General features: G+C 42.0%; 1 long non-coding RNA gene across 2 annotated transcripts in view; it reads right to left on the bottom strand.

Moving 5' to 3' along the window:
* LOC109283814 (uncharacterized) overlaps positions 1 to 21,523 on the bottom strand; it is an 89,134-nt gene extending 67,611 nt beyond the window's left edge. The window contains exons 1-3 of one of the 2 annotated variants that reach the window (XR_009460789.1): positions 21,436 to 21,523; positions 16,412 to 16,539; positions 14,118 to 15,184 (exon numbers count right to left, since the gene is read on the bottom strand). This is a non-coding gene — a long non-coding RNA (uncharacterized LOC109283814). Of the gene's footprint in view, positions 1 to 14,117; positions 15,185 to 16,411; positions 16,540 to 21,435 lie in introns of those variants that run through there. The other variant, XR_002091081.2, reaches the window with a different exon arrangement.
* Between the last annotated feature and the right edge of the window lie 2,083 nt (positions 21,524 to 23,606).

Here is a 23,606-nt window from a genome sequence, read left to right as displayed (position 1 = left end):
ATCAGAAGAATACAAGCAATATATGCAAACTAATAGCCTTAAAGGAGATAAAGTTAAACAAAGAGTTTGTTAAAAACTTTTCACCAGGCAAATATACTTCTCATTGCTGACATTGTTCTATTAATTTATATTTTAAACATTATAGTATCAGGAAGAAAATTTCAGCTTAAACAACTAAATGCACCTGATATTTGAAAAGTAGGTTATTTAAACAACGTCTAGAGCTTTGTCTATTGACACCCTAATATACTTTTATTCTTTCCACTGATATATGAGTTATTTAAAATACTGTTTTACAATTTCTGAGGTGCACTGGAAAGCATATCTATTGCGAGTGCATGCAGAGGTTCAAGAAATACCTCAAGGTTTAGAAAGCTTTTGAAGATTTCAGATTTCAATAGATAGAGGTCTGTGGCAAAAAAAAAAAAAAAAAAAAAAAAAAAAAAAAAAATTGAAAATCTCAACAGGACATATTATTAAAAATGCAAGTTTTCCAAATTGTTGCATTCAAAATTAATATAAATATGATTATCATAGTCTTTAGGGAATTTAGAAGAAAAAAAAAATGATTACTTAGACAAAGATGTTATCTGTAGTCTAAAATAAGATAAATGAAACCATTTACCTTGACCAAGTTCAGGCAAAATGCATTTAATTTTTCTCTTAGTTTTTCCAAGCATGATCTAAAAACCTTTTGTGGTAACCTCTGGACAAATACTACCTGAGAGAATTATCTGCCTGAGAAAGTGCCATGACCTGGGTTATGCAAACAGAAATTCAAAAGACCCCTTGGTCTTCTAATATGTTTTATAGGCCTCTTGCACTCCCCTTTCTGATCTCAGGAGTACCTGCAGGAATTTTTAGGGAGAACATGAATGATAGGATTGTCTTTTAGGGTTTCTACCCCTGATTCTCACCCTTCTGCGTACTACACTATTCCTTTCCCATTGTGTCTGACGGGCTGATAGCACAGAGTTAATGTCGCTGTTATTTTCCAAGCTTTTTTCTCAGTTTTTTAACAACCAAACCTTTTTTCTTGTGCCTTTTACTTCTGTGGCAGTCATTTGTATTTAATGATGCATACAGAGACAAGCAATTAGGAGACTTTTTTACCTTAAGTGATAAGCCACGATCCACTGGCTGGAAAATTGGCTCCGGGGTCGGACCCAGAGGGTAGTAATGGATGGAAGTCACTCATCGTGGTGTCCTGTGACCAGTGGGGTCCCCCAAGGCTCTGTCCTTGGACCCATACTGTTCAACATCTTCATTAATGACGTGGACACTGGAGTCAGAAGCGGACTGGCCAAGTTTGCCGATGACACCAAACTTTGGGGAAAAGCATCCACACCAGAAGACAGGCGGGTGATCCAGGCTGACCTGGACAGGCTCAGTAAGTGGGCGGATGAGAATCTGATGGTGTTCAACGCCAATAAATGCAAGGTTCTCCACCTTGGGAAGAAAAACCCACAGCATCCTTATAGGCTCGGCAGTGCTATGTTGGCTAGCACTATGGAAGAAAGAGACTTGGGGGTCATCATTGACCACAAGATGAACATGAGCCTGCAGTGGGATGCTGCAGCTAGTAAAGCGACCAAAATGCTGACTTGCATCCATAGATGCTTCTCAAGCAAATCCCGGGACGTCATTCTCCCCTTGTACTCGGCCTTAGTGAGGCTGCAGCTGGAGTACTGCGTCCAGTTTTGGGCTCCACAATTCAAAAAGGATGTGGAGAAGCTTGACAGAGTCCAGAGAAGAGCCACGCACATGATCAGAGGTCAGGGAAGCAGACCCTACAATGACAGGCTGAGAGCCCTGGGGCTCTTTAGCCTGGAAAAGTGCAGGCTCAGGGGTGATCTGATGGCCACCTATAAGTTTATCAGGGGTGACCACCAGTATCTGGGGGAACGTTTGTTCACCAGAGCGCCCCAAGGGATGACGACTAGGTTGAATGGTCATAAACTACTACAAGACCGTTTCAGGCTGGACATAAGGAAGAATTTCTTTACTGTCCGAGCCCCCAAGGTCTGGAAAAGCCTGCCACCGGAGGTGGTTCAAGCGCCTACATTGAACACCTTCAAGAGCAAACTGGATGCTCATCTTGCTGGGATCCTATGAACCCAGCTGACTTCCTGCCCTTTGGGCAGGGGGCTGGACTCTATGATCTTCCGAGGTCCCTTCCAGCCCTAATGTCTATGAAATCTATGAAATTTTATCACTTTTTATAGAGAAAACATACCAATTTTAGGATATAATATAAACACAGTTTTCTCTTTCCTCTCTGGTTCTTTTAACATATTTTTCTGTATTTTATCAGTAGAGAAAGACTCCTGGTGAAAAGTCAGACATTCTAGTGAATTCTAGAAGTTTAAAAAAGAGCTGCCAAAGATAACACATGTAAAGACAGTTGCAATGAATTGCTACCCTGTTGCTATGCTGGGTTTTTTGCATTTTTTTTAATTAACTGAAAGATAATTCAGAATACTCCAGAATATTGTCATAATAAGTCAAGTTGCAGTTGTGGGCACAAAAGATTAGGTATTCATTTGAAAATAAAAGTGTGGGTGACAAATAGAATAAAGCACTGTCAACCAGAAAGCTAATTTTCACTTAGATATCTTAACCAGAGCACTCATTAAACTATGTGCAGGAATTACATCAGTTAAGACAGGGCTGTTATTAGCAACTAGAAATTTGTGAAGGACAACCTCTATTATGATCTGAAATACTGCATCAGAATAGAATTTAAGTCACGCATATTGTAAACTGTTATCTATTTAAAAAAAAGTTTTGCTAAGGAGATTTCTGAACTGATAGCAGTTCAATAGCATGTATCTAAAAATTAACATTATTTTAAAGAGTGCCTTGTACAACATTTAAAGTTGTTATAGCTACAGTCTGCAAGGTGACAATGCATTGCATAATGGGCAAAGAATTTTGAATCCGTAAGGGACTTTGAGTATCCGCGTAATAAGATTGCCTATCAGTGAACAAAAAAAATCTCATTACCCCATGGAAGGGGAAAGGCTAGGGATGCATGTCCCAACAGAAAAGCACTTGCCAGAGAAGACTGGGACCATGTAGGTCCAGTGGCCTCAGTGAGGGTCCGGGAATAGAGCACAGGGTTGGATGAGGCCAAGGGTCTGGAGTGTGGCTAGGAAAATACAGAGGAGTCTGACACTCTAGAGAGAGGCCTGAGAGAGACCCTGGGGTCCGGTGGCCCAGAGAGTGGTTGGGTGAGGCCGAGGGTCCAAAGAGGGACTGGAAGAGAAATCAAGGGGTCTGGCAACTGGAGAAGAGCCAGGAGAGAGACTGCAAGGGGTCTGAGGTCCAGAGTGAGGCTGAGAGGGGCCAAGGGCTCCACACTTTAGAAAGGATGTGGAGAAGCTTGAGAGTCCAGAGGAGAGCCATGAGCATGATTAGAGGTCAAGAGAACAGACCTTATGAGGAGAGGCATGGGACTCTTCAGCCTGGAGAAGCAAAGGCTCAGGGGTGACTTGGTAGCAGTCTATAAGTATATAAGGGGTGTACATCAGGAACTGGCGGAACATGAGTTCACCAGGGCACTCCAAGGGAAGACAAGGTCTAACGGTCACATACTGCTGGAAGACCATTTTTGACTGGACATAAGGAAAAACTTTTTTACTGTCCAAGTCTCCAGCATCTGGAATACACTCCCCACAGAAGTGGTGCAAGCACCTACTCTGGATACCTTTAAGACACATTTGGATGCCTATGTTACTGGGGTGATCTCACCCCAGCTGACTTCCTGCCCCTTGGGCAGGGGGCTGGACCCAATGATCTCACAAGGTCCCTTCCAGCCTTAATGTCTATGAAGGCCTAGAGAAGGGCTGCATCAGTGACCAACAACACCTGCAAGGATGTCATCCATGAGGCATGGGACATGACATAAGGATGGATTTGGAGGTACGCAATTTGCCCTTAAGTCTCAAGGTGCTATCCAGGGCCTCATTATAGAAAGAGGCCCAGCAAGGGGCCTGGGAACAGGTAGAGGCTGATGGGGGTTCAGCGGAACTGGACCATGCAAAGGCCTGTGGGCAGCCTCTCTATCTTATTTACCATCAAGGCATGACAGGTGAGATGGAAAGGCACTCAGGGATGGAACGAGGCACAGTTGCAAATCCCCCAGGGGAATGCTACGGCCACCCCTGGGACCCGACCCTGTGATGCTATTGCTTAATGATTAGCAGTAAAAAAGCAAAAACAAGGATGATTGCCCCACAGGCAAATGTGTGTTCTGTTTGCTACCAATCTAAACTATGCTGCTTACAGAAAACTGTGCAACTTAGACTGATTCTGCCTTGGGCTTTTTGGATGTCTGTACCTAGCCATATAGCTGCTAATCTTTTCCATTTAAGCTAATAGATCCTGGGTTCCCTGCTTAAGAGCAAGTATAAAGTCTGCGCTGGAGAGTCCAGCATCAAGAGCTGCTTGCCAGTGTTGGCTTCCCCTCAAGAATTCTATCCCAGATCCCATGCCTCCTGACATATCTAGCATGATAGGACATGAGATTTTTTGGAACTGGGAATAAAATTCCTCTGATCCCATTGTGCAATTAGTGTAATGTCTGCTATGGGAGTAAGTGGGTAGAGATGATTCAAGGTGCTTCCATTCCCAAAGAGATCCCTTAGCTATTCCGTAACCTATATTAGCATAGAATATTATCATAATCAAAATTACAAGCACTGGTCACTGTGAAACTAGGTCCACAATAGGTTAGAAAAGAAAAATGAAAGCATATCTATAAATCCCGAAGTAAAGGATATATTATTGAACTGACTACTGCTAAATGTCTCCTGTTTACACATATTCGAGATATTGCACATCAGTCTTATTTTATAGTCCATTTTATAGAACCATTTTATGGTTCTTCCAATTTCACATTATGCCTTTGAGTCTGCATGGTATCCTGGAAAATTACCTATGACTCATCAACCCACTGCTGGAAAGTCATTATCAATAATGTAACCTCTTATTTCAACAATGGAAGGTTTTTGTTTTTATTTATTTATTTATTTTAATCTGAAAGAATTAGACTAGCCCTGTAATTTTAGGGGGCACATCCACTGAAAACAGATCTCATAATTTTAGTTTAGGAAACAGTTAAGTCAGCAAGTCGGAGCAGAAAGACAAATGTGGGTGGAGAAAGTCTCCCATTACAAGAAGGAAGAGAGATCACTGTTGAGCCTAAATATGTATACTACCACCACCCCTGAATTATAATGCCCATTAATGCATAAAAATAATTATGATATTAAATGTATCTGGTTTACATGCTACCCTCCCCATAAAAGCTCAGGGTGGCCTAATTATGAAATTAACAGATTCATTGTGGTTCACAGTAAAGAGTTTGTATAGAATGATGCTTCCTGCATATTACAAACCTCCTGCATATCACAAACTTTCTGTGCTCATTGAATATTTAGCATGATCCAATTTTAATTGATCCTTTATCATGCAAAGTAATTCCCCTACATATCACTTCCAATTGCAATGGAACATTTCAGTCTATATCTGAGCTGGTAAATGTTGCCTTCCAACACACACACCCTGCCCCCCCCCCACCCCCCACTAACACACACACTGCTTCAAACAAAGAAGTTTGACTATGAAGTTGCACCATCTGAAAAAAGAAAGAAAATAAGAACAGCAATCTAACTGGAGGGAGTTTGCAGGGACAAGTTGGATCAAATACATCAAATATAATTTGTTCACTTGTGTATGAATTTTACAGATTTTCCTGTAACCCCACATCTTTGTTTACTAATAAGTTGTGTGCATTTGAAATCCAGATCCATATTTTCTTCACTGAGATTCATAGGAATGGATGAAAATGCAAACTAATATAAAAATAAAGATGGTTAATCAAAAGATGAACTAAAAACACTGGAACCCTTTTAAGTGGCCTGACTGGAGCCATGTGAAACAACAGACTTGACATGTTCAAGTAGCACATGAAATAAAATTAATCAGAAGTCACTAAGCATGCACAATTTTGAAGATGACCTGGCTATAGAAAGAGCTACAGACTCAATTTTGCGACTAATTTGATAGGAGAAATTTGGATGGCTCCGATAAGGCAAGCATTTGGTGGTAAGGGAAACAAAGCAGACAAAATATATCTAAATGCAATAAAGTTGTACAGTCCCACGTGCCATTTCCATAAGTAAGCTGGTAAAACACGGACAAAGTAAAATTACAATTAAGGGTTTAGTGACATGTTCTAATTGTAACATGCTGATTGTAAGGAATGGAAGGCATTGAGCTACTTTGAGTATGTTAAGGCTAGGGACAAACGTTACACATAAATTGGTATAAGTATTTGGAAAATGGTTTAAACCTGTAACAGAATGAAAGTTCAGTGAATATAGACGAGCTAGAAAATGGCTAAAACTGGTTTAAGATAGATCTGGATGGCTGGAGAATCGACTTTACTGATTTAAATTAAACTGGAACTCCTGTCCCAGATCCCCTCCTGACTCAAGTTTACCTTGCAATCCCCCAACATCCCAAGATGTTCTGGGCGTCCCCTGCCAACCCCCCACCCATTACAAGGCCAGCAGGCTAGCCCACTCCCTGGTTCAGCCAAGCCCAGATAGGCCTCCCTCTGGGTTGTCACAGAGCTGAGGCAGCAAAGCCCCTGCTCCCCACCCCAGTTGATGGGGGATAGTGAGGAGGGGAAGAGAGCCCTGTAACCCACCAGCTTGGGTCTACACAGCATGGGGTAGGGGGGCCTTCAGTTGGGCTTTTCCCCTGCAGCCCTGCTTTCCTCCCTCTGCAGCCTGGCTGAGTCCTGTGCTGGACTCAGCCTCTAAGCTGTGGGGGTGAGGGGCAGGCGGGGAACAGAGCCCCTGCCTTGGCCACAGCCCCCCAGCTGGGGTCTGAGCTTTCCTCTCACAGCTCAGCATGCCTCCTCCCACACCCTGGCTGGGTAATCACTCCAGCCCTGCCCCTACAGAGAACCCAGCCTGTCAGCCATTGGGGGGCAGAGGCTGGGGGGCAAAAAGAGCCCCCTGCCCCAGACACAGTCACCCCCCCCCACCCGGTTTCTGCACAGTGTGCAGAGCACAGCTGGGGAGCACCATGGCCAGGGGTTGGGGACATGTGCCTAACAGCCAATCAGGGATGGGCCCTGCTTGGCTGGGCTCAGCTGCCAGGCTTGGAGGTGTGCAAGAGTGCCACACCCCCCACCTTCTGACCTGACCATAGGCATCTGCCTGCTTCCCCTCCTCCCCACCCCCAACATGGGCATATGTGTGTTATGGTTGCTCACAGTCAAATCTTTGCAGCTTAGAGAAATCCACAAAGGTTGGATCAGTTCTGACTCATGCTTTTTGACTATCTATACTTAGACTAGAGGATAATACCCTCTCTCTAACATGCATGAGTCTGACCTGCTATTAAAGGGCTGGTGAGCAGGGGAATGGCTAGGAGTTGCCAAAGCTGGCCTTTGCCTGCCCAGCTCTCTAGCTGCAGTATATACTGGGGGGAACGGAGCAGAGGGTGAAAGAGAAAAAGGGGAATGGAGCAGTGGTTGAACTAAGGGATGGAACTAACCCACACATTTTGGAAGAAAATTACTTCAAAATTCAGTGGCATTTGGATTTAAGATTCAGGTTCAAGTTTATGTTAGAAACTAGTAAAAATATATATTGAAAATAGTTTGAGAGAGAGAGACAGAAATGAGGAGGGAGGAGAAATGTATTACGCAAAAATTTGTGTTCCACAGAAACAAAAAGATTTAGGAGCAAATAACAGTAAATAGACGTATCAAATAGTGTTGATGCTGGGTTTGGAGATATGTAAGTTGTCCAAAGCATTATGGTTATATTCAGTACTAAACCATATTTTCATCAAATGTTAAGGTACCATTAACTCATTTCCACACAGATTAGCCTGGCCAGGCACTACAGGTTTCCAAGGTAGCAATGACTCACTCAACACAAGATATTATGGGAGAGCACACTGTAAACTGCATGGAGTTCCAGGGATAGTGTCTGACCTATCTTAATGAGATAATGAGCTTGTAATTATCCAATCCTAAACTAAGAGCTTTTATTTTACTTAATTTGTATCACCCTGCTGCTCTAGCACTCTGTGAATGTTATTTGAATTCAAGGAGTCAGTTCTCTTGGTTAGAATTCTCCCTCCATCTTTTCTTCTAATCTTTGCTGCGTAAATTAAGTCTTTATCATTTCTACCCTTCAGTGATCCTTGCAGTATATAAATCATTTATGCTGTTGCCTTTGCTCTGCATAGGAATCCTAACAGCTCCCAAAGAGGTTGCATTTGACTCATGTTTCTAATAGTTTTATATTTTGCCTAAAAACTTAGTTTCCCTTCAATCCATAACTTTATGTCCTTAATTTTATTTGATTGTTTAATTGCTAACAGAACTCTTTAAATAAAGGCATTTTACCCTCTTAATAACTACTGGCTTAATCCTCCCTTACCCAGGAATTGTTAATTAAACATGTTAGCAAAGTTGTTTTATGATTTTCTGATTGACTGTTAATTGTTCAATGAAACATCACTCTGACACTTTGCATACACCAGATACATAACAGCAGCTTTTTGACAAGCTTAGAGTTCTCAAAGTCCTCTTTTGGCATTTAGATGGCTCATTTCATATCCAAACAGTGCAATACCCAAATCCAGCACCATCCATATTTCTTCATTAAATTTGGTTTTGATAAGCAGTATCAGACAGTCTAGGAAAGCTTGCTACTACCCCGTGGGTGCATCTACATGTTCAACTAATGAGAATGAATAAACACCGATGCACTTTATGCTGGAGTTTATTTGCACACCACATATGTATGCGCACCCGGGACCAGAGCATGTTGAACCAGGTTGGAGCAGACCCAGCTGCCAGGAGGCCTGGGGAGGGTCAGCCTGACAGCCTGGGGCTGCTCCAACCTGACTCAACATGCTGTGGAGGGGCTGGCTGGGGCACAAGGAAGTCCAGTGCAGAGCTAGCCAGTAAGCAGCCCCAGCATTGAAGCACCCTCAAACCCCAGCCAGCCAGGTCAGCATTTACACATGCATTGTGATGCACTAAATAATGCTGCGATTTGATAATACTTGTGTTGACAAGTACTAACCTATGGAAGCCTTTATTAGTTTACTGCAGCCTCATAGGGTGCACACATAGATGCTGAGACTTTACTGTGGAGCTAAATAGGCAACTCTTCAGTAAATGTTTGGTACAGACACACCCAGCATAAGATAAGATGGGCTATACAGAGGTATGTGCTCCTAAGGCCATTTTTCTTGAGGACAATATAATTTCCTGGACCTCTGTGTGTACTGGATTGAGTTTGCTGTACACAAAAGAGCATTAACAACATTTTGTCAAAATATCATTTCTCTATTTTTAATAAAAGTTGGATAAAAAGTTTAGCTGTCACTGAATGATAGGGATATGTAAAGCTTCAGTCACTGATTCTATTTGGAGAAGATTTTGCCTGATTCGGAGGCCAAATCACTGAATTCAAATCAAATTGGGGAAAACAAAATAAACCTCTGAATTGATTCAGAGCCTCCAAATAGATTTGGAGATTCAGAAGGCAGTCTTTCAGGGGAACAGAAACTGAGAACTGGGACAGGGAGCATGGGGGGAAAGACTGACATCTATATCTGGCCAGTGACTGTGATGTTTCTCCGAATCTCTTTCCAATCACAGTGCTCTGGGGGAGGAACATAGAAACAACATATAAGCCTCTGTCTGCAGTCTTTCTGTCCCTTTTGTGAGCTGTTTCTGCCTGAGCAAGAGCATCTGAAAGGTACTACTGTACTGGCTTGGCTTCCTAGTCAGCCTCCTGCTAGTTTCTGTTCTTAGAAGGGACTGGATACAGCTTACTAGTTACCTTGCCTAGAATCCCTCTACTTATCCCTATCCAATCCATTTCTTTCAACTTATTCTTCCCCCAAACACCTCTGTTTTGTTCTTGTTCTTTTCTTTCCCCCATGCTTTAAAAGAAAGATGCGTTTTCCCTGGCAGTGTGATCCATCACTGTGCAGGGAAGCACATACATTACACACACACACATACACAGAGAAAAAGAGATATTAATATTATTCATTACACACACACATACAGTAAACAAAACAGAGAAGTCAGACAATGTAGTAATCAGAGAAGAAGAAGAAGAGATATTATTAGTTAGTTACACACAGACAGAGAAGAAGAGATATTACAGCTACACACACACACACACACACACACACACACGCAGACACATTTTCCAGCATAGGAAAGATTCATATGAAGCGCACTGGAAAGACAGGTGCCAGGTCTTCTGGCAGGGGAGGGAGAGGGGCTAGAGGGCGTATGGGGAGAGCTAGAGCTGCAAGTCCCACTCCACCCAAACATAGATGCATTCTCTTTCCTGGCAGCAATGGGTCTTCTGCTGCCAGTGGGAGCAGTACCTGTCCCTGCACCTGTACCACCTCCTCTAACACCAGAAATAGCCACCAGCAGCAGAATGACAATCTCCTCCACCCCAATTTCATCTCCCAGTGTGAGCCACCTAGTGCCAGAGGCGGCGCTGGATCTAGAAGCAGGGGATCTGAGTGCCCTAGCAAAAGAAATTCTGGAGAATGAGGAGGAATCTGAGTTTGTGCTCCACACCCCTCAAAGTTCCCCTCAAGTTAGGTCTCCTTCTCCAGAAAGCACCTTGGTGGAGGTTAAGGTTGAGTTTGAGGTTGTAGAGGCAAGTGGCTCAGCTGAGTCAGCTCCTCCTGTTGTTGTGCCTCAGCCTGCTGGGGGGGGGGGGGGAGGGGGGGAAAATAAGGCAGGATCCCCACCCTCAACCCAGAAGTAGGGGAGTAGTGTAGTGTGGGATCATTTTGAGGTGGAAGAGGATCCCAAGTGTGCTAACTGCCAGCACTGCCAAAAGCAGATCAGCTGGGGGAAGGAGGTGAAACACTTCACCACCACGGCGATGCTACTGCATCTCAGGAGGCAGCACCCACTTGCCCTTGTTCTTCCTTGGCCTGGCACCAGTGGGAGCATGCCAAAGGGAAGTCCCCCTCTCACTCCAAAGCCCCTGTCCCCACAAAGCAGAGGCAGGCCACCCTGGACCAGTGGCAGAAGGCCACAGACAAAGGGCCTGCCTCTGTCTGGCAATACCCTCCTTAGCCAGGTGATGCCTGTAGTCAAAGATCTTGAGATCCAAATGGAGAAGTACCAGGGGATCAACATTCCTGGCTGGGGCAAGCCACTTTCACCACAGCTACAACCTACACCTTTAATACACACACAAGTGACATGAGTTTTGCTTTCAACAGTTAGAGGTGCAGTTTCACAGAAACACCTGCACTACTCTGCCTGAAACCTGGCAGGCCTCCCTCATGCCTGTACAAGGGTCTATGTATGTGTCAGGACATGTGGGTGGTGATTTAATGCCCCACTCTCAAAGCTGGAGGTGGCAGTTTAGTTTCTCATCAGCCAGCAGAGGAAGAACATCTTCCTGCTGAGCTCCTGTGCCAGGAAGAACTTGGAGTTATAAGGGCTGGGGCTACATTGGGAGGAGGAAGCCCCACATAATCTTGGGCATGACCTAAAACTTCACCCTACCAGAACCGGGAGGCATGGGTGAGACTGCCAGTGATGTGGCAGCACCAGGAAATACCAGGACCATAAATCTCCCTGGTGAAAGGCAGGTAGGAGCAGGAGGCACCGGATAACCTCCAGCCACTGCACAATCCTGACTGGGGAAAGCCCAGATCTGTAAGGATTACTGGCTGCAGTGGAGTTGTGAGGGTGAGAACAAGGGCTACCATCTCTGCAGTTTTAACCCTGCTGTGCCTTGATACATACACAAAGCCACACAGGTCACAAGTTTTGGTTGTCAGCAGCCTGAGGTATAGTTTCCCAGAAACCCCTGCACCTATCTCCATGAAACCTGGCAGGCTTCATGGCCTCAGCAGGGGCTACCATCCCTACCATTTTCACCCCTCTGCATCTTAACACAGTCACACATCACAAATTTTGCTTGTCATCACCCTGAGGTACAGTTTTCCAGAAAACCCTGCACCTATCTCTTTAAAACACAGCAGGCCTCATGCATCCAGATTTGCCAAAAAATGACCATGTTGTAAGTATTTCAGTGATTCCCCATTATAGTCTATGTCCAAATCTCCAAATCTTTCCAAATCAGCGCCGAATCTTCCAAAGCCAATTCGGCCAAATTGATTCAGGACAGTGATCTGAATCTCTGAATTGAATTACTGTCCTCTGAATTGGCCAAATCTGAATCGAATACTTCCCTATTCACACAGGCCTACTGAATGAGATCCTTAAAAAAATTACATGCCAAAATTTTAGAAGACATTTTCTGCTTTAGTTTTAAAATATATGGTATAGCCATTTTCAAATTTTTTTTCCCCCAACCCCATTGTTAATAAAACTACACTTCTACCATGCCTTTATTCTGACAGTCTCAGAGGAATAGACTGTGAAAGCCTCACTCATGTGAATGAGAACTTATTCACAGTAGTAATATCCTTGAAATTGAAATTGTCTTTTTGTTGACATCTCCCTATGAGGTAAGTTATAGCTGTCATATTGAATGAAATAGTTTGAATGTTTGTAATAGTTGCCCATTAGCCAGTTTAGGAAGAAGACAAGATTTATCTTCTTATCTAGGCCATTGTTTTGGTCTACGTGCAGAAGGTCCTGACTTTGCTCAAAGTCTTAACTCTTGAATTTTATCTTTAGAGGCCTTTAACAAAGAACCTAAAAATGATCCTTAAGCAAATATCCCAAATTCTGAGAGATCAAACCCTAGGGCCTTTGAAAAAATTGGAAAGAAAAGGTCACTTGCAGTGGTATGAAAGTTCCCCAAAGTAATTAAAATGATCAACAAAAGAAACTGATTACCAAGCAAAAGAATCTGTTGAGAAAGATCCGAGCCCAAATTTGGGGGTAGTGACAGGTTTGGGTAGGAGGAGCCCTAGATGGCAACTCACTCAATAAAAACTGTAACCTACTCTTCCAATTTGGAGGTGACTCACTTGCGATTCTTCCTTCGTTGTTCTGCAAGTGTAGACCGGATCAGACTGATCACCTGAACCACCCTCTCCATGAACACGAATCTCTTAGTTCACGCTGAAGCTGCAGAGCGCCCGAAAGGGACTGAAGGAAGGGGACTTAGTCCTATCACTGCTGAGGCCAGCCCATTGAATCGTATTGCTGAGGCGAGCCCATTGAACCATACTACTGAGGCCAGCCCATTAAATTGTACTACTGAGGAATGAAACCTTATTTAGGTGTTTGGCTTCTCGGAATTCTGGGATTGTAAGTATATTATGAAAAATAATAGTATTGATTCAAATTTAACTTTTAGTTGTAATTGTAGTTGTTTTTGTAATACTAATTCTTATAGCATTGTTTGGGAAGGAAGTGCATTCGGAGCATTGTTTCTGATATATGTACTTGTGTTCTTAATGTTTGTGGTGTTTCTTAAAGCTAAGCAGTGTTATATGCATAGCAAAGAATTTTAAAATAAAATTGTGTTGTATGAATTAAGAGCGTAATCATTGTGAAATCGTGCAATCAACTAACTACTCCCCCAGCCAGTGCATCAAAACGAATTAGTAAATTGTGTGGGATCTTCTCTATTCCATAACCCACTAGAGACAATAGCAAGTACTGCTGGTTATACAAAATGATTTAACTTTTCATAAAAAGGCCAGATACTTAGGGGTCCAGCTCATATGATAGAAAACAGGGATATAAGGTACAACCTACAGCACTGTCCCATTTTCTCTAGCAAAACTACCACTCAACTCTCTGATTGTGAGCCCCTTGCAGGAGAAATCTAAAAAATATATATATACACAAAATATAGCAGGATGGGGTACTGATCTTTAAATGGAGCTTCTAAGGGCCACTCCAATACATTTTATAAGAAAGAAGAAAACTTAAATAACATACCCACTGACCATGGGGTCATTTTATGAAGGATGTATTTTAAGTAGTTTAGAGATCTTTCTCTAGTTCCTTGAAGAATTCTGAACATTTGGAAAGAAAAAACCATACTGATAGTAAAATTGTAATTAGATTCAAATGAGCAACCAAAGCCATCTAGAAAACATTTTAAACTGTCAGTCTTTTCCCAGTCCCATTAGTAATACATTGATTAATCAATATTTTAGATGAGTTAGTGTGAAAGAACAATTGGTTCAAGTAAGGTTCTGTAGGGTGTTGTTTCAATTTTTTTTTCTTCTTTGCATTTATTATGAAATGTGTGTATACCACTTGAAACCAAAAGATATAAGGATAAACTCTGAGTATAGAAAAGTAATTTCACCCAGTGATTCTGTTTTGAAAATCCCCCATTTAATCTTTCTTTCTGATCAAAATTATGATTTATTACAAATTCCTGTTTGAATGACAGTTTTTTATTGTCTTAAATTACCTACCCTTTGAGAAGAAAGATATTTTTGAAAAAGATGCAAATCCATGTACCTTTTAAATGGCCATGTAAAAATAGTTAATTAAAAATCAAGTCAGCCCACTTCAATATTATTTCAGTAATTAAATACTAGATCCGTAATATTGCATCTGAGCAGTATAAGAAATTTAAATAAAGTCAGCATTTCCTTTCACTAGTTTCTTTACTTTTCAAAATCAGTTTAGGAAAACAAAGACAAACCCAGATAAAATGCCTATGATATGAATAATATATAAGTTAATACGGTTAATTAAGCATGGTAACAGCTAAAAAGAAATATATTTAGAACAAAAAACTAAAAGCCCCAAGAACAGTTCTCCACTATCTCTTCCAGAAAAGTAAGTGTGTTTCAGTGATATTTTATGTACTTTATGTATTTTTTGTGCTCAAAAGTTTACCTAATATCTCTTTCAACTACGCAGCTGAACCAATAAAATGTAGCACCAAAAAAAAGTCTTGCTTCTTACACTTATGCTGGACTATCATGGCTAAGGTTTCACCCCATTCCTACTATATACATATGGCAGTGTATGGCTCCATATCTAACTACAGCATCTTTCAACATGAGAGATAGTAGAATAAATTATAACTCTTCAACCCAATGCCTGGTCAGTGGGACATGAGAGGTTTTCCTCCAACATATATGCTTTCTTCTTTCCTTGGAGCAGCATACTCCTCTTCTTGGTCCACCTACAAATAATGACCTAAACAGGTGAGAGAGACATTTAGGGGGTAGGGAAGTGAGGGTGCCCCCTGTTTTTCTGGGACAGTGCATTTACTAGCAGTTTAACTTGATGTCCCTCCTTCTGGGGGGGTGGGGGAGCTGTGAGAGTGATTCAGAATGGGGCACTTATGAATCCCTTAAAATCTTTCCTAACTATACTAGTCTAAATAACAGAATATTTGAACCCTTCATATTTGCTACAATAAATAATGCTTTTAAAAAAAATTCTTCTATGTAATCACCCCCCCCCCCCCATCTTCTTTTACAATGGGGACATTGTACTTAAAAATAGATCTTAAATAAAGAAAAAACCTCCAAATATCTTTTAACATCTGATACATAATTTTCAACACTAAATGCCAAGGTGACTGCTACAAAAGAAAGATATAAATTGGATGTTCATCATGAAGTAATTTGACTGAAAAACAAGCTGTTAGATGTGTGTAACCAAGGATAAGACTGGCAGAAATCTTAGGAAAATAAATTGGAGCTCTGACAAGGTTAAAATTATATATGAGTTAAATGAAAAGAAAAACTGCCTGTATGAAGAGAGAGTTTACTATGGGGGGAAATGAAAGGTTAAAATAGGGAAAAGCAGAGGCCATTCAATTGATAAATTAGTGCAGATTTCCACTGAAATAGATTAGGCATGGAAAGACTGATCTGAACCAGGTAGAACAGGAGAGAAGAACAAATCAATACAACAAACAGCATCTGCAGCCAGGTAGCAAACCATTCCAGAAAAGATTGGGATGCTCATCCTTCATCAAGTGCCTGCTGGTTCCAGTGGAGTGACTTTCCATTATGAGAGACAATTTTAGTCTTAAATTAGTTTAGCTACTGGTTCTAAAATAGCAGTTTTGGATGTGTATGTATAATGAACAATTATGGAAGCAGTCCTTTCCTTGGATTTACTCTTTTAAAAACTTCAGTATCAGAACAGATCGGGGCACTGTTGACAATAGGAGCTGCCTTACTGATGGTATAAAGCCCCCCAGTGTGCCTTAATGTATTAATAAACCCAAGAGAAGATTCATCCTGGCTTTGGGGAGCTAATAGTTGGCTTATGCAATGATACCTAACACTTCTTTCCTGAACACTGTTATGCCATGTGCATTTTTACCTGACCAAGTTTATTTTTTTTTTTTTCTGTTGGCTTTGTTGGGCTCAACTAATTAGAAGCAAGAAATAGAAAATGTGTTTGTACCTTGCAAAGAACCACATAAATTGCTTCCCTTTCTTTGTTTCCACCTTTTGCATCTCCGTTGTGATATGCTTAAGCAGTTTCCATATGACTAAGGATTTTTAATGTATCCATTTTTGTCTGAAAGATAACTTAGAAAGATACATTAGAATGTACCTTAAGTTAAAAACAGTGAAACAGTGATACTTTGGAATTCATTTTGCAACATGGGTGATACTGATTTTGTGATACTGCTTTTCACTCACTCACTCACTCACACACACACACACACACACACACTATTCATGCTATATACCATATTTACTTGATTCCAAGATAAGGGTTTTCTTCCCTGCATTTAAAATGGGGGAGAGGGGGGAACTCCTCATCTTGGAATCAAGTTAGAGGCAGTGGTGGGGGCAGGCAGGTGCTGCAGCTCTGGACAAGGCTCATGGAAGGAGGATGGGGGTGGGAAGTGACAGGTCGAGTCCCAAGGCTGCTGTTGGAGGCAGAAGCAGCACAGGGGGGAGACAGGGGAATGAGGCCTGAGGCTGTGGAGGGGCAGGTGCAGGCAGCAGGGGGAAACTGCCTTCCCCCCACTGCCTCCATAGCACATCCCCTCCCCCCTACTGTCTGTCCCCCACTGCCTCCTCCACCCCCTGTCACTCTACCACTGCTTTCCCTGCTGCGGTGATGGTGGTGGAGATGAATTTCAGATGACCTTCAAATGATTAGATTCTATACATGGGAAATTTTAAACACATGTATACATTTTCTATGTATAAAACCTAATTATTGGTAGTTGTCTTGGATTTGAGTAAATACAGTAGGATATGCCATTGTTTTTTTTCAGTGCTTAAGTAGAAGCAAATATTAACGCATTCTATAGAGTGTGTGTTGATCAGAAATTCCTCAGAAGCAATTAATAAAGTCTACGTCACTCAGGCTATGTACACACATTTAATTTCTACCAGGAGAATCACCATTATCCCAGTAGAAACAGGAAGTATTCAGACATTCCAGCTTTTTCTCCCAAAGCAAGAAAGGCGGCCTTGGGGGAAAAAAAAATTACTATGGTAAACTAGAAATGTTCCTGGAAGAGTTTCTCCTGGGCAACTGAATATCTGCAAGCTTTCCCCCAGCTTACTTCCCCCTGGAGATAAGGAAGAGTGGAGCCAGGAAAAAGGCTCCTGTACCAGCCCAACACCAGGCATCAGGGGTAGTTTCTCCTGCCCCTCTCAGAAGTGGAGGGGAGGAGCAGCCAGCAGCTACTCTCTGCCTTCTTCTTATTCCAGAGTCCTTGCTGGAAGAAGCAAGCAGGGGATGTGTCTCACAGCTCCCTCCACCTTTTCACTGGGAATTGAGTGCAGAGGGCTGTGCAGCCCCCTGCTTGCTCCTCTAAAAATCAACCAAATTATATACTGTGCCTAAAAGCATTCCAGTGACTCAGAGTGGTGAACACACTCAGGGCAGGTTAACAACCTAATGTTTCAGAAAGGGCAAGTGTTTCCTCATAAACCAGAGTTCCTGGTATCAGAAGCAGACAGGGGTTTTGTCCCACTGCTCCAGTTTCCCTGCAAAAGGTAAGAATGGAATAGACCATGCTTTCCCCAGACTGGAATCACCTGTCTCAGAAAAATGCAAGAAGCATGGGAGAAGGGGCAGTTTCACACTAAACATCTGTACTGCTCCCTCTCCGAGAATAATTTCTAGCAGTGGAAATGTTCCGTCTCTAGAATTAAACCTTAATGTCTGAATTCTAGTAACCACCACTGTGTAACAGGACATTGCAAAATGCACTCAGTTCTACCTGATACGTGTTCAAACCCCTTCACACTGGGGACTCATTTCTCAGATTTTCACATGCTATTGTACAAAACTGCCATCATAAATTATTGGTATAAATCAAAGAGTTTCTACTGAGTTTGCCATGTGAAGTGTGGAATGATGTAACTATACAGATGCTAGTGCTTAACTACAGTATGGAAATATATATTTTATACAGTAAATCAATATTTCTATTCAAACTCATTTAGAAATCCATTCTATAAACAAGACTTTTAGTGATATAACAACTATATAATAAACTTATCATTAATATATAATAGGACAAAAATATCTTTATTTAGATATTTTGAGTCAGATAATTGAATATGTTGTTTGTTTGTTTTTTAATGACAGCATTATTTTAACTATCCACAGATTTCACCTAAGTTGACTTGTTTTTGAGGTTTTTGGAAAATACCATTATTATATATGTATGTGCTTTAGAAATAGCTCTATTCATAGTAAACACAATCTTGTGCTCTAACAATATTGACTTGGATATAATCACAGTGTCAATAGACTGCCATTTTGATCAAAGAGTACTGAGGTTTTCAAACCAGCACCCATGTTTTGGAAAAAAGGATCATTATTTATTTGCTATTTTCTGAGAAAAGTGGATAGATGACAGAGATAAATGATGTGATACATATTCTTAAAACCTCTTTCCTGTTCTAAGTATTGTTTAGTTCCTCAGAGACTGGCAATTTTACCAATTGTCAAAATATTGTCTTGCCTATGAATGCAGGAGAGATATAGTTGATAATGTAGAAAGAATTAAGTAATGATGACTCCTGTATCTAAGGGTTGTTGGTTTGTTTTTGTTTTTTTTAACTAGAAAATTGTGCTAGTTTGTTCACAGGAAAAACAAAACAATTGCCAGTAAAACTAACCACTAGAGAATAAATCTCAGTGCTGGGTGTGTCTACATGAGATGCACACTTACTGCACAGTAAACTACACTACTGCACAGTAAAGCATGTCTACAGGTGCACATGCTTACCATTCAGTAAACTTCACCAATCATGAGTAAATTTGCTACCTGCAAATGCAAGTAGCAAATTTACTTGTGATTGGTTACTGTGCAGTATCACTCATATAGATGCCTGACTGGGAGAAAATTTGTTCCCGGTCAGCCAGCCACCAAGGGGCAAGAGATTGCTTCGTATCCCTGTGAGCTGCCTGCTGCCAGGGTGGGTTCTTCTGCTGGAGCCCAGGCAAGGACTATGTCCCCCTACCCTGGCAGCAGGGAGTTCCAAGTTCCCCCTCTCCGAGACCATGATCAGGGAGTGGAGGGCTGGGAGATCCTTATCTCCTAGCACCAGCTCTGTGACTGCAGGGTCAGTGCTAGGATATCCCTGTCTCCCAGCCTGAGCCCTGCAAAATAAGGATCTCCCAGTGCTGGCCCTGTGGTTGCAGAACTGGTGCTGGGAGATAAGGAGCTCCATGACCACAGCCTCAGGTTGGAAGATAAGGATCTCCTATCATCATACTTGCAATTGCAGAGGTAGTACTGGGAGCTCCCTGTTGGCAGGGGCTAAGGATCCTGTTCCCTGCCCAGGTCCATGATTACAGAGTTGGGAACAGGCTCCCCAGCCCCCACCAAGAAGGAGCTCCCAGTTCCAGCTCCCCAGCTCCAATTGGGCTGGGGATCCTGTTCCCCACTCAGCTCTGTCATCTGTCATCCTAGCATTTCCTAACTTCGGTTTATTTAGCTTGGCAACCTAAATAAGTTTTCTACCCATGTAGTTTTGGTTGTCAGTTTGAAACCAAATTTCAATTTAGATATGCCTTGAAACAGTAGAAGTCTCATGAGAACAGAGTTTTTTGTCCCCCTGCCCTTAGCCCCTTTCACATTGGTCATTTCTTTTTACTAGTCAGACATCTTACAAGCTGAATTGGTCTTACTTGAAGGCTACCATTTTGAGTCTGAAATCTCACAAGATGTCACAATCATTCAACCTGAACTGAAAGGCTATCCTAAATTCCATGTCTTAAAGTAATCTAAAAATGAATACTGCCTTTTCTTTAATTCTATCTAATCCTAATTTAATATTTAAGGAAAAGTTACTAAAATAATATTTATGCAATTTGTGTTCTTATTCTTTTAACACACAAATACAATACTAAGAATCATATATTCTTGCCATTTTCCAGTTGGTCTACTAAGAGGTATCCGTCACAGGCAGGGTCCTCCAGGAGGGCCATGATCTCCTTAAGGCCCCTTTCTCCATGCCAAGTCAGCCCAAGGGCACCCTCTAATTCTCACCCGCCATGTCTCTGCTGTTTAGATAAGTTTGGGAGGCTGCCTTACGCCCTCTTGGTCACTTCTTGGTGTTGGTTTAGACCCCATGGTTTCCCAGGCCCCTTATGGGTTCTCATTCTATGATGGGTGCTTCAGGGACACCCTAGCCTTAGGGGCTATGTGTGGCTCCAACCACCCCTTATACCACGCCCCAAGCCTCGCAGCTGAAATGGATGTTGTTCTGTCCAGGTCTACAATCTCTTTTGGTGCTTGGGCCCTCCATGGCCCTGTCTCTTTCCGTGCCCTCTCTCTGGGACCTTCTCCACAATGCTGCCCCTCTTCAGTTTTGCCACCCTCCTCTGTGGCCTTCCCTATCACACTGCCCTCTCTCTGGGGCTCCTCTACAGTGCTGCCCTTTCTGGGGCCTCTTTAGTAATACTGTCCCCTTCCCTAGGGTTCACCGCAATGCTACACCCTCCCTCGGGGCTCACCACATTGCTACCCCCTTCTCCGGGGCTCACCACATTGCTACCCCCTTCTCCGGGGCCTTCTCAATACTGCTGCCCCCTCCTGGGACTCTCCGTGCCCACCCTGGGCCTTCTCGGTAATGCCGCCCCTTTCCTGGGGCTCTCTGTGGCCGCACTGGGCCTTCTCAATCAAACCGCCCTCTCTCAGGGCTCTCCTATAATGCCGCCCTCTCTCGGGGCTCACCAGCAAGCTATCCCCTTCTCCAGGGCTTGCCACGCCCACACTAGGGCTTCTCAACCACCCCTCTCTGAAGCTGGGGTCTATGCACCCCATACACCACGCCTTTACTGGCACTGGGATCCCCCAGACTACTGTGGGTCCCCTATGAGGCCTCCTCCAACCCCTAATAGCCTCACCCAAACCACCGGTGTAACAACGGCAACACAAAATACAAGCCAACCAGCTATAACTTAAACAGAAGCCACCTGACCATCACAATGCTTAAGCCTACCAGGAAATACTCTACTCCTTCCGTAAGAGAGCTCCTTCTTCTTTAACAGCTGGCAGGGAACTACTAGCCTGGCCTCAGCCCCTGGGCTTTCTGAGGGCCAGGCCCTGCCCCTTCCGGTCAGCTGACCTTCCCTGGTTGCCCCGGCAACCCCCAGCTGGGCTCCTTATTCACTCCCTAGAAGTTTCTCCTCCTTTGGAGCAAGGCACCTCAGTGCCCTGTGACAGTATCATTTGGAAACCAAGAGTTCTAGTTTTTTGTAAGAATCATATACTGTGCCAAAAAGCATTCTGCACTCAGGAGAGGTTAGCAACCTAATGTTTCAGAAAGAGAAAGTGTTTTCTCTTAAGCCAAATTGTTACCAAACATCTGTCTCTACTTTCTGTTTTTTCCAGTTATGAAAGAGGTTTGACACCCTGGCTAGTGATCCTCTGAAATATTTATTGAATAAGTTACAACAAGGAATTTCTGTAAAAAAAAATTAAGTATTGTGCCTATATGTGAATACATCTCATTTTGTCAGCAAGCTACTGCATTTGATGGAAATGTGTCTGTGAAGTAAGATGTGATAAGAGTAGATGGGTAACAACTGTAAGAGTTCTTAGAAGGTTCAGTATTTTCCTATGTGGAGTAATAATAGTAAGAGATTGTCTAGATAGGTACAATGCATCACAAGTATAAAAAGGAAACAAGACAGTTGTTTCTGCTACTAACTGTGTTTTATTCAGTTGTTCCTTTAGTAGAATGGTCATTAATTTTGGTTACTTTTATTTAAAAGTATTACTTGGTGTGAGAGATGTCTTTTTCCTTTACAGCCCTCAATCAGAGGTTTCATCAGTTTTATTTTCCATTACCAGAATCAAGAAACAGAAATAACAAAGAAAGTCATTAAACAAATTTAGAAATAAGTTAAAACAAATCCTGAGAGAGAAATCTTTCATTTATTTTAAGATGACATTTTAATTTTATTTTTATTGCTTTTTCTTTTACTAACTCTTGTCCTTCCCCAACATGCATATTTCTTTCATAAGTGTATCCATTTCCCACAAGAATCAGTGGAAAAATGCTTATTGCCTTGTACAAAATAAAAGTCCTAATAAGCACGAAGTCCCAAACCCATCCATTGATCAAAAAACTGTTCAGTCTTCACTAATCCCTTTCTTTGTAGCCTTTGGTAACAGATTAAGTATCTTTTCTTGAAAAGTATTATTTTTGCTAGCTAAAGACTGTCTGCATTAGATAAATGTCAATGAATATTGAGCTAGGTGATTAAGTTGTTTATTTATGTAGGGCGAGATACAGATATGAAGGTACAGTAAAAAGCTCATAAGCTACTCAGAGTGTACCACTCAGTAAAATGACACAATCCAAGTTGCAAGACATTAAGACTCAGATTGATGGTGGGTGATGGCATGCTGAAGGCTAGGAATATTTTTTACATGAATTAAATAGTCCAGAAGAGAATGTATCGCACTATTGGAAAAATAAAACATGCCTGTAGGGCACATCACATCAGCTCTATTATAACACAAACAAAACTTTTCTACTAAATTTCTACAAGAATGCCCAAGGGAATCTTTCTCTGGACAGACCCCCAGCAACAGAGAAATGCTTCCAGGGAATACTGCACAACTCCCCTGCTAAATAAGGAGTCTCCTGGGAAACCAGATAGCTTTATCCATCTGAGCAAAGCAGAGCTTTTATAACAAGCAGAAGCCAGATGCTCCTTAGATCAATTATCTCTTATTACTCCTTCCCCAAGAGGGTCATTTATAAAACTGGATCCAACTATGCTCAGTCTTGCTAAGCTCATTATTAGGTAGGTTAGTACAGGAATGGTCAGTGTAGTATGTGAAACATGTTATTGAAATGCTTGCAATACATAAGCCAAACACTAAACAGTTATATTTGTTATTAGAGCAAAACAGTCACTTTTGAGCATAGCACTACATTTTTTAGTATATTAAAAGTGATAGCAGATCCATTTACAGACAACATTTGATTAATAAAGTGAAAATGCTAAAATCTGAATTTGAATGGCTATTTCATGCACAAATAGCCATTTAACTGAAATATGGGGAACAATAAAATCTGTTGGTATGTCTAAATGGGAACACCCAGGAAAGTTAAGATAAATTGACTAAAGCTGAGAAGTTTATTAATTGCCTTAATTA

Source organism: Alligator mississippiensis, chromosome 3, assembly GCF_030867095.1.
Source record: "Alligator mississippiensis isolate rAllMis1 chromosome 3, rAllMis1, whole genome shotgun sequence".
Taxonomy (NCBI): domain Eukaryota; kingdom Metazoa; phylum Chordata; order Crocodylia; family Alligatoridae; genus Alligator; species Alligator mississippiensis.
This window is presented reverse-complemented; position numbering and strand designations above follow the sequence as displayed.